Source organism: Papio anubis, chromosome 5, assembly GCF_008728515.1.
Source record: "Papio anubis isolate 15944 chromosome 5, Panubis1.0, whole genome shotgun sequence".
Classification (NCBI taxonomy): Eukaryota; Metazoa; Chordata; class Mammalia; order Primates; family Cercopithecidae; genus Papio; species Papio anubis.
The window spans coordinates 90,290,638-90,306,555 of record NC_044980.1 but is presented as its reverse complement, the minus strand read 5'-3'; the positions used below and the strand labels follow the sequence as shown (position 1 = coordinate 90,306,555).

The following is a 15,918-nucleotide window of genomic DNA, read 5'->3' as shown; positions in this document are numbered from 1 at the left end:
TGTTGATAAAATCCCTGGAGAATTTAAGTGTTCAATCAATTCAAAAAGCATTCATTGAAAACTGATCTTCTAAGCACTATGCTAGATACTTTGTGTAAGAGAAGTGAAGAATTGGTATGCTGAAAGCAAATTAAAAGGCAGTAAGTTGGAGGAAAGAGAATATAGGTAGGGAGACCAGATAGCAAGATACCATGTGAATCAAGGTATAAAATGATGAGGGCCTGGAGACAGTCAGGATTAAGGTAGAAAACAAAGAAAAGATTAGATGAGAAATCAGTTCTGGGTGTCACATGATTAAAAGAGTGATAATTGAGACTAAGAATGGGTTAGCCCTCTAAAGAAGGATCTTTAAACTGCAGATTTTGGTACATTAGGGTTTGTCAAATGGGTTTAATGGATCACAACCAATATCTTACTGCATTCGAAGAAAAAGAAAATAAAACACCTGAGTGTACCTACACCCTAAGTATTGTTTCATGAAACTTTTATTTCAGAAATACGTACTATAGATGTGTGCATTGGGTCACATGTAGTTAAAAACTTCTATGCAAATAAAGAATGAAATAAAGCAGTGAAATCAGAAAAATGAGAGAATTTTAAGGAGAAGATATCACATACCAATTACAAAAGAACTAAACACAACGATTACTTAGAGAAAATTCTTGGACTTACATGAAGTAGGGTCAATCAGAAAAGAGCAGACACTAGACTACTAAGAAATATCATATGTTTATTATTTTTTATTCATAGGCTATTAACTTAATAAACTAATATAGCTCAATCATGTGTAAAGATGACCAAATATTTTGAATTACTTTCATGTCTTTGATAGGCTTTTCTTTTCTTAGTTAGTTTCAGTTAATAATAATTCAAATATTTAAGACCTGTAAACTATTGAGAAAATCTATAATTTATGAAAATATGACCCCTAACAAATAAAAAATAAATCACTAGTCATATAGACATGCAGAAAGTGTCCTTAAAAGGATTAAGATCCAGTTCCATTCATACCAAAAGCCTTTGACAAGGCAAAAGTTATGCTATTCTTCCAAAAACTGTACCTTGATTTATTGATGTTTATTATCCTTTCCGTTCAAATACTGCATCAAGCACAAGCTATTTTAAAACATTGAAAATACTGCTCTAGGTTAAGAAGAGATAAGGGACTTAGCTGTTACTGTCAGTTGTTTGTGCATTACTTTGACATTTTACAAGACAAGGCATTTGGCCATCTCTGGTTGTCTAGATCTGCAGTGGATGTATTTCAATGAATACTAAATTTGAAGAAAATTTATTGAATTTCTAGTATGCAGACATTTCAACAATATTGTAGTTTCTCACATGTAAGAAATTAACAATCCTGTAGGAGTTCTAATTATATAATGAACCACAATTAAGGCAGAATATGCTATGTGCCATTCTAGAGATAAAATCCAGGGTCAAAAGGGTTTCAGAGAATAAAGATACCTTTTATTTTTTACTATGATGATTGGTGAAGACTTCATAAGAAGCGTGACTCTTTAACTGGTTCTTGAAAAACAATAAAATTCTGACAGGTCAAAATTAGAAGTAGAGATTCATGACCTAAGAAGATAAATAAGATGAGGAAAGGAGAGATGAAGATTCACAGTCAACCAGTTTGAATACACCATAAGGTATATGTGCAGAAGGGCGGATGATGCTGTAATGAGCTACCCGGATCGCCCTCAGGAATGAAGGACCTACATTCCAGCCTCTGGAAATTCTACCAACTTACAGTCCTTAGATGTCAGCCCTCTCCAGAAATATACTATGCCTAAAAAAAGCCATTACTAAGTATATACCCAAAGGATTATAAATCATGCTGATATAAAGACACATGCACACGTATGTTCATTGTGGCACTATTCACAATAGCAAAGACTTGGAATCAACCCAAATATCCATCAGTGACAGACTGGATTAAGAAAATGTGGCACATATACACCATGGAATACTATGCAGCCATAAAAAAGGATGAGTTTGTGTCCTTTGTAGGGACATGGATGCAGCTGGAAACCATCATTCTCAGCAAACTATCACAAGAACAGAAAACCAAACACCACATGTTCTCACTCATAGGTGGGAACTGAACAATGAGATCACTTGGACTCGGGAAGGGGAACATCACACACTGGGTCCTATTATGGGGAGGGGGGAAGGGGGAGGGATTGCATTGGGAGTTATACCTGATGTAAATGACGAGTTGATGGGTGCTGACGAGTTGATGGGTGCAGCACACCAACATGGCACAAGTGTACATATGTAACAAACGTTGTGCACATGTACCCTAGAACTTAAAGTATAATAAAAAAAAATCAAAAAATAAAAAAAGCCAGCTGAATCAAGGTCACTCTCCCATCATGGGCCAGCCCACATTTAACTATTGACTGATGCAGAAGTACAAAGGCACTCACTGCAATGCAGAGCAACTCTGACAGCCATCCCAACTTCAGAGCTCCCAGTTCAGCTGAAGCCTTCGTTGAGACTACATCACATCCCAACTTCTACTGCCAAACTCTCTTTCATTTACTTCCTTGACCTCCACAGGAGTTGATCCCAACACTGCTTCCTAATAAGCTTTCTGCACACTAATATCCATCTCAGAGTCCTTTTTTGGGAAGCCAACCTATGACAAGAAGCATTGATAGAGATTTCTGATTTTTAAGATGAAGAACAGAAAGCATTCTACTCTTTTGATTCATTTTGTCCTCTAAGATACTTCCCAGAACTCACAAGTAAATAAAGAAATAGAAATTCCATATTCATTAAAACCAAGAGATATATTCGAACTCAAAGTATAATATAGAAAGAAGGAAAATAAAAACCAATGCATTTAGCAAAATATTGGCTGATTAGACTTCAAAGCACTCAGGAGAGAATAACAAAATCGATTTGCCCCACATATCCATGAAGATTGTTTAGGGACTGAACTTTGTCCCCCTAAATCCACATGTTAAAGTCTTAAATGCTCACCCCCCAACCCAGTGCCACAGAATGTAACTGTATTTGGAGATAGATCTTTATAGAGATAGGTAATTAAGCTCAAATGAAGTCCTAGGTGGGCCTTATATGACTGGTGTGCTTAAAAGAGGAAATAAGGACACAAACATACAGAGGGAAGATTACGTAAAGACACAGAAAAAGATAGTGATTTCCAAGCCAAGAGGCAAAGCCTTCAGAAGAAACCAACTCTGCCCACAATTTGATCTTGAACTTGACTCAAGAACTATCAGAAAATAAATTCTGCTGTTCAAGTCACACTGCCTACTGTGTTTTGTCATGAAGGCCCAAGAAGACTATGGCTCTTATCTCATATCTCATACCTAAAGATCTTAAGCTATTTGAGAAAACTCAAAAGAACAATTAAAGCAAGAGATTCAAAGGAAACACAACCAGCATAGAATATAACAGCAAGCTTCAAAGTAATCATCTTCAATTTTCTAAGAGAGATAAGAGAACAAGTTATATCAAGAAACAAGATACAGACCGCTATGAAGATAACAAAAAAACCCAAACAAGTTCTTTTAAATTAAAAATGTAACAGATAGAATTAGAAAAAGTTAATAGCATATTCAAAAAATAAATTTAGAAATTAGAAAATTGCCCAAAAAAATGAATAAAAAGAAAAGAGTTAAGAGAGTAGGAGAGAAAAGAAAATTAAAAGACCAGTTGAGGAAGGCCAATATTCAGCTAAAAGGGAGACCATGTGACATTGCTCTAGCTAATAAGATGTAAATGTAAGTCATTATTAGGTAGAGCTTCTAGGAAAATATTTTAAAAGAAAAAAGACTCAGAGGGCTCAAGTTTTCTGCCTGTTTTCTTTCTTTCTTCCTGTCTGAAATATAGATGAATGCTGAAAATAAAGCATTAATCTTGCAACCTAGAAGTGACGTGCATGATATAAATAGTCACATGAGAAGAACTGGAAAGTCAGAATGGAATTTGGCATAGTGAAGCCTATTCATCATCACTGAGCTGCCTATCTCTGGACTTCTAACTATGTGGGTAGCATTGAACTCCTTTATTTATAAGGCACAGTGTAGCCAAGTCTTCTATAATTAGCCAATGCAGTACTATTTCATTATTATAGTATACTATTTGACTCAGAAGATATTTAAAACATCATAAATAAAAACTCTAAATATTAACAAAAAACTATATTACCAAAAATAGTATGTATTGGAAATGTGGGGATGTATTCGAGTTCTCCAGAGAAACAAAACCAATAGGAGATAGATATAATAGATGATAGATAGATAGATAGATAGATAGATAGATAGATAGATAGATACATACATACATACATACATACATACATACATACATAGTAGATTGATGCGGACAGAGAGATTGTGAGAAATTGGTTCACATGATTTTGAAGGATAAGAAGTCCCATGATCTACCATCTACACGTAAGTAAGTATATTCCAGGCCAAGGCAGGAGAAGATGCAATGAGAAGTTCCAACTCATACAGTGAGGCAGGGAAAAAAAAAAAAAAAGGCAAATTCCTCCTTCCTCTACCTTTTGTTCTATTCAGGCCATCAACACTGAACAGATTAAATGATGCCCACTCACATGCAAAAGAGCATCTACTTTACTCAGTCCACTGATTCAAATACTAATCTCATCCAGAAACCCCCAGAGATACACTCAAAATGTTTAACCTGGATACCCCTTGGTCCAGTCAATGTGACACATAACATTAATCATCACAGGGGAGGTGCAAGACAGCATAAATTCTGATCTATGATATTCAAGCTTAAATAAATGCCTTAAACTAATGAATTGAGAGAGAGCAGTGTAAGTATATAACTTAAAAATATAAAGTAACTATTACAAAAGAGTGAAAGTGGCTGCCAAAGGAAGCTGTGGTTTGAAAATAAAAAGACATGAAGCAGGAGAATGAATTTTTAATTGTAATCCTTTTAACACTATTAGACTTTATTAAATGTTCCGCATGTATTTTTTTTATTTAGAAAGTATTTGAAGATAAGGAATGGATTCCAGTAGTCCTTTACTATGCCCTTATCCATTAGCTTTCAGACTTAAAAAATTTAATAAAGGGCACTCTCATTTTGTTAAGTGGCCAATGAACATTTTAAGTCAGCACTCCAAGTGACTTCACATATAAAATCAGAAAAGTACAAACTATTTTAAATTTCACAGTACTCTTTTAGGATGGTTGGTATTCAAACATCTACATGTTCCACATTTTAACTACCCAGTGTCCCAGTGATGGATTTCCAGTTTTACTTTCCCATTGTCCCAGTGATGGATTTCCAGGCTTACTTTCCCACTGTCCCAGTGATGGGAATCTAGGATTACCTACCTATAGGCCCAGCTTATCCATCTCTGTCCAGGTGGCAGACATCCAGGCTGCCTTCAACTCTTGCCTTGATAAACATTTCTGCAAAGAAAATCCTAAATCCTCACGTGTCTCCTCAAGCTCCCTGAGATATGTACTCAGAAGTAGAAAGGTAGGGTTGTAGGATACACTTATACTTAATCTGAATAAATCATGTCAGATCCACTACCACTACCACTACCACTAGAAGTGCAATAGAGTTCTTAGGCCTTCGTATCTCAGTTGCTATTACCTAACTTTCAAATGCTTGCCAGTCTATAATCATTTACAGTTACAGCTGAATGATGCTTGAACTTGAATTTCTTAAATTACTCACCATTCTGACCATCTTATCACATGCCTCTTAATTTTCTAAGTTTACTCTTCTGTAATTTCATGTTCATCTATTTTTGTCTGTTCCCTGAGGTGCCTGTTTCTAGTTGATTTTTAGGAGGTACTTGTGTAGTTTATCTATTAAACACTAGTTGCCGTTAGATTTTGAAAATGTTTTCCCACTTATTATCAGTTAATTTTATTCAATGAGTTCTTTATTAAACAGAATGTTTATTTTTATGTAATGTTATCAATTTGCAATTTTATTTTTTTTTAAATTTTTCAACTTTTAAATTCAGGGAGTATATGTGCAGCTTTGTTACCTGGGTATATTGCATGATGCTGAGGCTTGGGTATAAATGATCCCATCACCCGGGTACTGGGCATAGTGCCAACAGTTTTTCCACATCTGCTCCCCGCCCTCCCTGTCCACTCTAATAGTCCCGAGTGTCTATTGTTGCCATCTATATGTTCATAAGTACCCAATGGTTAACTTTCACTTATAAATGAGAACACGCAGAATTTGGTTTTCTGTTTCTACATTAATTTGCTTAGGATAATGGCCTCCAGCTGCATCTATATTGCTGCAAACACATGATTTCATTCTTTTGTATGGCTTCATAGTATTCCACGGTGTAGATGCGCCACATTTTCTTTATGCAGTCCACTGTTGATGGACGCCTAGGTTGATTCTGTGTCTTTGTTATTGTGAATAGTGCTGCACTAAACATGAGAATGCATGTGCTTTCAGTAGAACAATTTGTTTTCTTTTGGGCATATACCCAGTAATGGAATGCTGGGTCAAATGGTAGTTCTGTTTTTTAAGTTCTTTGAGAAACCTCCAATCTGCTTTCTACAGTGGCTGAAATAATTTATATTTCTACTAAGAGTGTAGAAGTGTTCCCGTTTCTCTGCAGCCTCACCAATATCTGTTGTTTTTTGACTTTTCAGTAATAGCTATTGTGACTGGTGTGAGATGCCATCTCATCTCATTGTGGTGTTTTGTTGTTGTTGCTGTTGTTTTTTGAGATGGAGTCTCACTCTGTGGCCCAGGCTGATCTCAGCTCAATGCAACCTCCACCACCCTGCCCCGAGCTCAAGCTATTCACTTGCCTCAAGCTCTCGAGTAGCTGAAATCGCAGGCACATGCCACTAGGCCCTGCTAATTTTTGTAATTTTAGTAGAGATGGGGTTTCACCATGTTGGCCAGACTGGTCTCAAAGTCATGACCTCTAGTGTTCCGCCTGCCTAGGCCTCCCGAAGTGCTGGCGTTACATTATTGTGTTTTTGATTTGCATTTATCTAATAATTAGTGATATGCAGAAATTTTTTAATTTTTAAGTTCTGGGGTACATGTGCAGGATGTACAGGTTGGTTACATAGGTAAATATGTGCCATGATGGTTTGCTGCACCTATCAAACCACCACCTAGGTATTAAGCCCAGCATGCATTAGCTATTTTTGGTAATGCTCTCCTTCCCTCTACCCCACTCCCTGTGTTCTTGATTTAGCTCTCAGCTTGAACAGTATTGGTATATAGAAATACAGCTGGTTTTTGTACACTGATTTTGTATCCTAAAGATTTGCTGAAGTTGTTTATTGATTCCTGGAGCCTTTTGATGGAGTCTTCAGGGTATTCAAGGAATAGAATTATATCATCAGCAAGAAGAGATAGTTTGACTTATTTTCCTATTTGGATGCCTTTCTCTGGCCTGATTGCTCTGACTAGTATTTCCAATGCTATGTTGAATAGGAGGGGGAAGAGTAGGCATTTTTGTCTTATTCCAGTTATCTAGGAGAATGCTTCCAGTTTTTGCCTGTTCAGTATGTTGTTGGCTGTGGGTTTGTCATAAGTGGCTTTCATCATTTTGAGGTAGGTTGCCTAGTTTCTTGAGGGTTTTTACCATGAAAGAATGTTGGATTTTATCTAAAGCTCTTTTTGCATCTATTGAGATGATCATATAGTTTTTGTAACATAATTCTGTTTATATGATGAATCACATTTACTGATTTGCATATGTTGAACCAACCTTGCATCCTGGGAATGAAGCCTACTTGATTATGGTCAATTAACTTATTGATGTGCTGCTGAATTCAGTTTGTTAGTATTTCGTTGAGGTTTTTTGTATCTATGTTCATCAGGAATATTGGCCAGTAGTTTTCTTTAGTGGTTGTGTCTTTGTCAGGGTGTTGCTAGCTTCAAAAATGAGTTAAGAGGGAGATCCTCCTCCTCAAATTTTTGAAATAGTTTCAGTAGAACAAGTACCAGGTCTTCTTTGTACACCTGATAGGATTTCGCTGTGAATCCTTCTGGTCCAGGGCTTTTTTGATTGTTAGGTTTTTTTATTACTGATTCAATTTCAGAACTCAATATTGGTCTGTTCGGGGTTTCAATTTCTTCATGAAAGAATGTATCCATTTCCTCTAGATTTCCCAGTTTGTTTGCATAGAGATGTTCATAATAGTCCCGGAGCATTTTTTTTTATTTCTGTGGGATCAGTTGTAATGTCACTTTTGTCATTTCTGACAGTGCTTATTTCGATCTTTTCTCTTTGTAAATCTGGCTAATGGTCTATCAGTCTTGTATATTCTTTCAAACATCAACTGTTGGTTTCATAAATTCCTTATATGAATTTTTGGGTGTCAATTTCATTCAGTTCCACTCTAATTTTAGTTATTTCTTTTATTTTGCTAGCTTTAGGGTTAGTTCATCCTTGTTTTTCTAGTTCCTTGAGGTGCAACATTAGATCATTAATTTGAGATCTTCCTAACTTTTTGAAGTAGGCATTTAGCACTATAAACTTTCCTCTTAACACTGCTTTTGCTAAATCTCATAGATTAGGGTAGTCTGTGTCTTTTTTTATTTAGTTGAAATTTTTTTTTATTTCTGGCTTGATTTCATCATACACCCCAAAGTCATTCAGGAGGACATTGTTTAATTTCCATGAAATTGTATGGTTTGGGGAGATTTTCTTGCTATTTATTTTTATTTCACTGTGATCTGAGAGTACAGTTGGTAGGATTTTGATTTTTTTTAATGTATTGAGACTTGCTTTATGGGGGATTATGTGGTCACTCTTGGACTATGTTACATGTGCAGATAAAAAATGTATATTCTGTGGTTGATAGGTGGGGTATTCTGTAGATGTCTATTAGGTTCAATTTGTCAAGTGTCAAGTTTAAGCCCAGAATTTTTTCGTTAGTTTTCTGACTTGATGATCTGTCTGAAGCAGTCATTGTTGTGTTGAAGGTCCCCACTATTGTGTGAATGTCTAAATCTTATAACAAGTCTAGAAGTACTTGTCTTATGAATCTGGATACTCCAGTATTGGGAGCTTAAATATTTAGGATAGTTAAGTCTTCTTGAATTGAACACTTTATCATTATGTATTGCCCTTCTTTGTTCTTTTTTCCTGTTGTTGGTTTAAAGTCTGTTTTGTTCTGATATAAGAATAGTAATTCCTTCTCTTTTTTCTTTTCCATTTGCATGGCAGATCTTTCTCTGACCCTTTATTTTGAGCCTATGAGTGTCATTATATGTGAGATTGGTCTCGAAGACAGCAGATTAATGAGTCTTTTTTTTTATCCAATTTGCCATTCCGTGCTTTTAAGTGGGGTATTTAGATCATTTATGTTCAAAGTTAATATTGATATGTGAGGTTTCGAACCTATTGTAAAATTGTTAGCTGTTTGCTTTGTAATTCTATTATGTTTTTGCTTTAGAGGGTCTACAGGCCACGTACTTAAGTATGTTTGTGTAGTAGCAGGTATCACTCTTTTGTTTTCATGTTTAGACTTTCCTTAGGTCTCTTGTAAGGTTGGTCTAGTGGTAGCAAATTCCTTTAGCACTTGCTTGTCTAAAAAAGATTGTATTTCTCCTTCACTTATGAAGCTTAGTTTGGCAGAATTCAAAATTCTTGTTTGGAATTTCTTTCTTTTTCTTTTTCTTTTTTTTTTTGAGAATGCTGAAAATAGGTCCTCAGGCCAGGCGTGGTGGCTCATACATGTAATCTCAGCACTTTGGGAGGCCAAGGCAGGTAGATTACTTGAGGTCAGGAGTTCAAGACCAGCCTGAGCAACATGGTGAAACCCCATCTCTACTAAAAGTATGAAAATTAGTCGGGCATGGTGGCACATGCCTGTAATCCCAGATACTTGGAAGACTGAGGCAGGAGAATTGCTTGAACCTGGGAAGCAGAGGTTGCAGCAGTGAGTCAAGATCATGCCACTGCACTCCAACCTGGATGACAGCAAGACTCTGTCTCAAAAAAAAAAAAAAAAAAAAAAAAAAAAAAGGTCCTCGTTCTCTCCTGGTTTGTAAGGTTTATGCCAAGAAGTCTGCTGTTAACCTGACATGGTTCCCTCTGAAAGTGATTTACCCTTTTTCTCTAGCTGCCTTTCAGATTTTTGTTTTTTAATTTAGCATTGACCTTGAACATTCTGGTGACTATATGCCTTGGTGATGTTTGTTTTGTATAGTATCTTGCAAGTGTTCTCCAGATTTCTTGTATCTGGATATCTACCTCTCTAGTAATATTAGGGAATTTTTCTTGAATTACTCCCTCAATATACTTTCCAGGTTGTTTACTTTTTCTACTCTCTTAGAATGCCAATAATTCATAGGTTTGGTCACTTTACATAATCTCATATTTCTCAAAGACTTTGCTCATTTTATAAAATTCTTTTTTCTTTATTTTTGTCAGCCTAGATTAGTTCAAAAGACCAGTCTTCAAGCTCTGAAATTCAATCCCCTGCTTCATCCAGTGCAGTGATAAGGTTTTCGATTATATTTTGAAATTCCTTAAGATTTTTAATTCCAGAAACTCTGATTTATTTTTAAGATGTTTATCTCTTCTTTCATTTCCTAGATTGTTTAAAAGTTTCTTTGTGTTAATTTTCAGCCTTGTCTTGGATTTCATTAATTTTCAACCTTGTCTTGGATTTCATTGAGCTTCCTTGCAATTCCTACTTTGAATTCTTTATCTGTCATTTGTGAATTTCCATTTCAGTTAAGGAACCATTCCTGGAGTGCTAGTAGAATCTTTGGTGGAGTCACTATGTTCATCTTCAACTAAAATTCCAGGTGGTGGTGAGTCCAATTATTTCATGAGTCCCTTATTTCACAAAACATGAAAGCTAACTCTTTTTAAATCTTTTTTTTTTCTTGAGATGGAATTTTTGCTCTTATTGCCCAGGCTGGAGCGCAATGGCACGATCTCAGCTCTCTGTAATCTCCGCCTCCTGGGTTCAAGCGATTCTCCTGCCTCAGCCTCCGGAGTAGCTGGGATTACAGGTATGTGCCACCATGCCTGGCTAATTTTGTATTTTCAGTAGAGACAGGGTTCTCCATGTTGGTGAGTCTGGTCTCGAACTCCCGACCTCAGGTGATCCGCCTGCCTTGGCCTCCCAAAATGCTGGGATTACAGGCGTAAGCCACCATCCCTGGCCTACTTCATGTTTTAAAAGGGTTTATTTTTTGTTTTTACCCATTCAACAGAAAAAAAAAATTAGACATGGTGAAATTTACAGTCGGTGACACCATCCTTCACTCTGTCTATACCATGAGATTCTACACTTAAAGCTCAGCATTATTGGTATAAAACTTAAAGACACCATGAGGATTCTCCAGTGAAGAAAAAGGAGGAAATTAAAAACGATCTGCAAACAACTAAGAATAACTAAACATTGAATCAGACCTAAAACATCTAATTCCTCTGCACATTGCATCCCATTACTATCCAGCCAGATCAGACAACAGGGCAGTGAGGAAGAGAGAAACCACTTGGTAGATATTTTCAAGGGATTTTAACAGAATACTTTTAAATGAGAAAAAAACTCATGGTTTCTTATCTTTGCTATAAAGCAATAAAGGGGTGAGAAATATGAAATCTCAAATGGAGATATTAAATGACTGTGAATTTAAGAAAAAGACCATAATTTCTGACAAAATAGAAAAAATTAATTTGGATGTACTAGGTTTGTTTGTTTTGCTTTGTTTGTTTTAAAGGATACTTATATTTCACATTGGTCTCATTGATAAGGTGATCCAAAAAAACTTTTTTTTTTTTTTTTGAGACAGAGTCTCACTCTGTTGCCCAGGCTAGAATGCAGTGATGCCATCTTGGCTCACTGCAACCTCCATCTCCTGGGCTCAAGCAATTCTCCTGCCTCAGCCTCCCAAGTAGCTGGGATTACAGGCACTCACCACCATGCCTGGCTAATTTTTGTATTTTTAGTAGAGATGGGGTTTCACCATCTTGGCTAGGCTGGTCTCGAACTCCTAACCTCATGATCCACCCACCTCCCAATGTGGTGGGATTACAGGCATGAGAGTGAGTTATTCAGTATCATTTTAAAAAGTACAAGTGAATGTGGATCCATCTGTGGGGGGCGGAAAAAAAACTACAAAAAGACAAAGATGCAATACTCAACCCCTGCACAAGACAACACACTGGAGCTGACCAAGCACATGCTTTATAAATGCTTTTTCAAAATCAATTGTTAGAACACACAAGAAACTGGTTTGTTCTTATTGTTTATTTTGATTGTGTCATTCCTTGCACATCACCTCCTCCTCGTCCTGGCATTTCGCATAGTGAGAAAAGTCATCGAAGATGGACGTTGTGTGCTTGTAGGAAGCTGATAATTTTCAGCACTTGTTTTTCTTTTTCTAAAGGCACCTCCTGTGTTTTATGGTTTATGACTGGCTTGCTGTCATGATTCTCCAGTCTGATGTGCCTGAGCTGGTTATTGGGCACATCACTGACAAAAATTCACTCGATATCAAAATTTCCCTTCCATTTGTCTTGAGACCAGACTCCAGCACTGGTGCTGCTGTCCACAGAGCACTTCATCTCGGCCACCCCACAGAAATACCCACTCCCACTGATGCTGAAGAGCAGGTAGGCAGGCCCTTTGCTGCTTATGGAGCTGAATGCACTGTTCAAGTACATAGTGCATGATCTGTACTACACAAAATGGAGTACTTTTAATGGAGTAGTGAATGTCATCCTCAGAATAGCTCTTTATAATGCACACATGTCCAGTTTTGAGATTCCAGTCAAATTCTTTAGGATTATAATTATGGGCAGCTTTCAGTTTTTTTTACACTTGGGGCAGAATTAGTCTTGGTATTTCCAGGAGAGTTACTATCACTGTTGGCCCCTCTTCTCTGCCCAAATGCCATATTTCCATGTGAGGAATGATCCAGTAGGTCTGGAGTGACTGATGAGGGTTCTGATACTGTGGTTGAGCCAAAGCAGGAAGCTTCATTGGGAGAAGATGAGGCACCTTCTGGAGTTGTGAGGATAGTGTCTTCTGGGGGTCTGGGGTCTTCAGCACAGGCCCCTTGTTTTCCCTGGTGTCAATATCCATGTTATGCTTTATAGATGGAGTGGGCAGTGCACCCCCTATGACAGGCCCACTCTTTGTTTCCATTTTAGGCCATGGTTTTGCAGGCTTGCTGGCAATGGCAGCCCATGAGGTCAGCTTTGAAACTGCCATGTTCACATATGCCCCATCATTGCCAGAAAGGATGCCAATCAGTGCCACACTGCTGACGACAGAGCCTACTGTCCTTGACTGCAGAGGAGCTGACATCCCAATCTTCAGGCTGACCATGTCCTGCTACAGGCTGTTCACCCCAGAAGCCTTGCTAAAGGTGTCACTGTGAAAGCCCATCTGCCCATCAACCACTGTACAGCCCAGGGAGCTTGGGGGTAGGTGTAGCTGCTCCCATATGTAGAGCTCTGAATCTGCTACCCTTGAGACCCACTTGTCCTCCCTGCCAAGAATACAGGGTTTGGGGGTAAAAATTAAACCTGTGCTGATAGATTTTGCTCTCCAGACTCCAAGGCTACCCCAAAACAGAACTGTGCATAAAATTATGATCTCTGTTACTGAGCTGTTCATAGGTGGTGAGGTGTAGAATCAAAGGGTCCTTGCAGTGGACCACAGAGCCTCATTGAGGGATTAAGGAACTCCAGTGGATGGTGGGTAATAGCTGTAGTGAGACTAAGGGCTCACTACATTGTCCAGGCTGGTCTCAAACTCCTGGGCTCAAGCAATCCTCCTGCCTCAGCCTCCCAAGTAGCTGGGATTATAAGCATGTGCCACCAGGCCTGGCTATCTTGCCATTTCTTTCCCAGTATCTACCTACTGAACAAAATTGTGAAGACAAAAGGGCAAGAACTGTGGTGATCTTGTTTACTAATGCTTATCCCAGCTCCTTCCATGGGGTAGACAGGTGCTCAATGAAGTCTGCAGAATCAGTAAATAAATGGAAAGAATGGGTATTTCATACATAACTGGAAATTTATATAATAAATAAAAGCCTATGAGAAAAACTAGATTTAGTTTTAACTAGTTTTACCTTATAAAATAAGTGAAAGAAAGGGCTAATGGTGATGAAAGGATAAATAAAATATAAAACCATAGAGAAAATCAACAAGGTCAACGTCATTTTTAAAAATTTTTTATAAAATTGATAAACTCCTAGCAAGATGGCATAAGTAAATTACTGACATCAAATATGAGATAGGGGACATTATTATAGATACTATAGAAATTAATGAGATAATAGAAGATGTTCTAAAAATTTTATGTTAATAAATTTGTCAACTTAAATGAAATGGACAAATTTAGAAATAGGTAAACAAATTTTGATATGTTGATACAATGAAATACTGCATAGCAATATAAATAAATGAACTATTACCAGATACAATATGGATCTCAAAAACATTTTGTAAAGTGACAGAAGTCATCCCCAACATAAAACACACTGTATATTTCTATCTGTATGAAGTCAAAGAACAGACAAAAATCATCAATGGATACAAACAAAAGAATAGTGATTTTCATTTGGGGGATCTTTGGGGGTGGTATGAATGGAAAAGGAAATGAGGGAACTTTCTAAAACAGCCGTTCTCAATTAGATGCTGTGAGAGAATTAGGCCTCACAGAAAATAATTTGAGACACTATTTTCTTAATTAGTCTAATAATGATACATAGTATTCTTGATGCACAAGAGGTAAACTGATTAATTAGAAACAGTGCGTGCCTTTGGGCACGACGATTTAACTCCCTTCTAGATCCCCAGTTGAGAGGTACTGTCTGAGGCTGCACTGTTCCATATTGTAGCCACTAGCCACATGTGGCCATATGAATTTAAATTTAAATTATTTAAAATTAAATAAAATTTAAAATGTAGTTCCTCAGTCAGACCAGCCACACTTTAAATGCTCAAAAACCATATATTGCAAGAGCTACTATATTAGATAATACATATGTGTCAATTTCATCTCAAATTTTAAAAATAAGAAGTTAGCACAAATAAGTTTATATTATGTATAAGGTTTTGAAGTTTGATGACAGTAAGGCATTATGTCTCATGAAACACAAAAAACAAAACAAAACAAAAACTCTTACTTTTGTCAATTTTCATAATATAACACATCTACCAAACTACAACATTTCATATTACTACCAGTCCTGAATAATCACTTTCCATGAAAATCACAATTTAGAAATGCGTATCTGGGCTTGAGTTCGTTTCAAAATATAACTAATACCCCCAGGACTGGTCAGATTTGTTTCACTCAATTTGTCTTTAAAGGATTATAGAACCAGGGTGTTTTGCAGCAATACATGGAACAAATGCTTAATATTCAAGATGGGCTTTAACACAGCACACTTGGTGAAAAACACCACCACTACTACAAACAATAGAACACTTTCTATATTAGCCAAGTTAAACATATCAGCATTTTTCATGAAGTCATGCAATCAAATAGACTTCATTTTACAAGTCACTGTTCATTGGACTATAAAATGAGTTTGCTAAATTAATATTTCAATGAATTACATTTAAAGAGAATATATAGATTTTCAAGTATCATTGGTTTACACCAAAATGTCTTAGAACCAAAAATCAAAGTTATCAATAGTTGTCAGCAGTCTGTAAGTACTCAACTTAAAGAAATATGTGTAAATTATGAATTAATTCCAAATATCCAAACAAGAAAATAAAATGGAAAAAAAGACTCTGATTCCTAGAATAGCCTATAGCCAATTTTCTCCCAAAAGAATGCTTATTTTAAATAAAGTCTTAGCCCTACAAAATGTAACAGCTGAATTATGGTCTAAGGTCGACACATATATAGACATATAAAGTCTAGTGTGTATGTAACAAACTAGCCTGCCCTAAGGCTCAGGAGG

The 15,918-nt window shown here is 36.7% G+C and overlaps 1 pseudogene; it reads right to left on the bottom strand.

The window, feature by feature from the left end:
- Positions 1-11,973: 11,973 nt before the first annotated feature.
- LOC110743504 lies at positions 11,974-14,137 on the bottom strand (annotated as a pseudogene).
- Between the last annotated feature and the right edge of the window lie 1,781 nt (positions 14,138-15,918).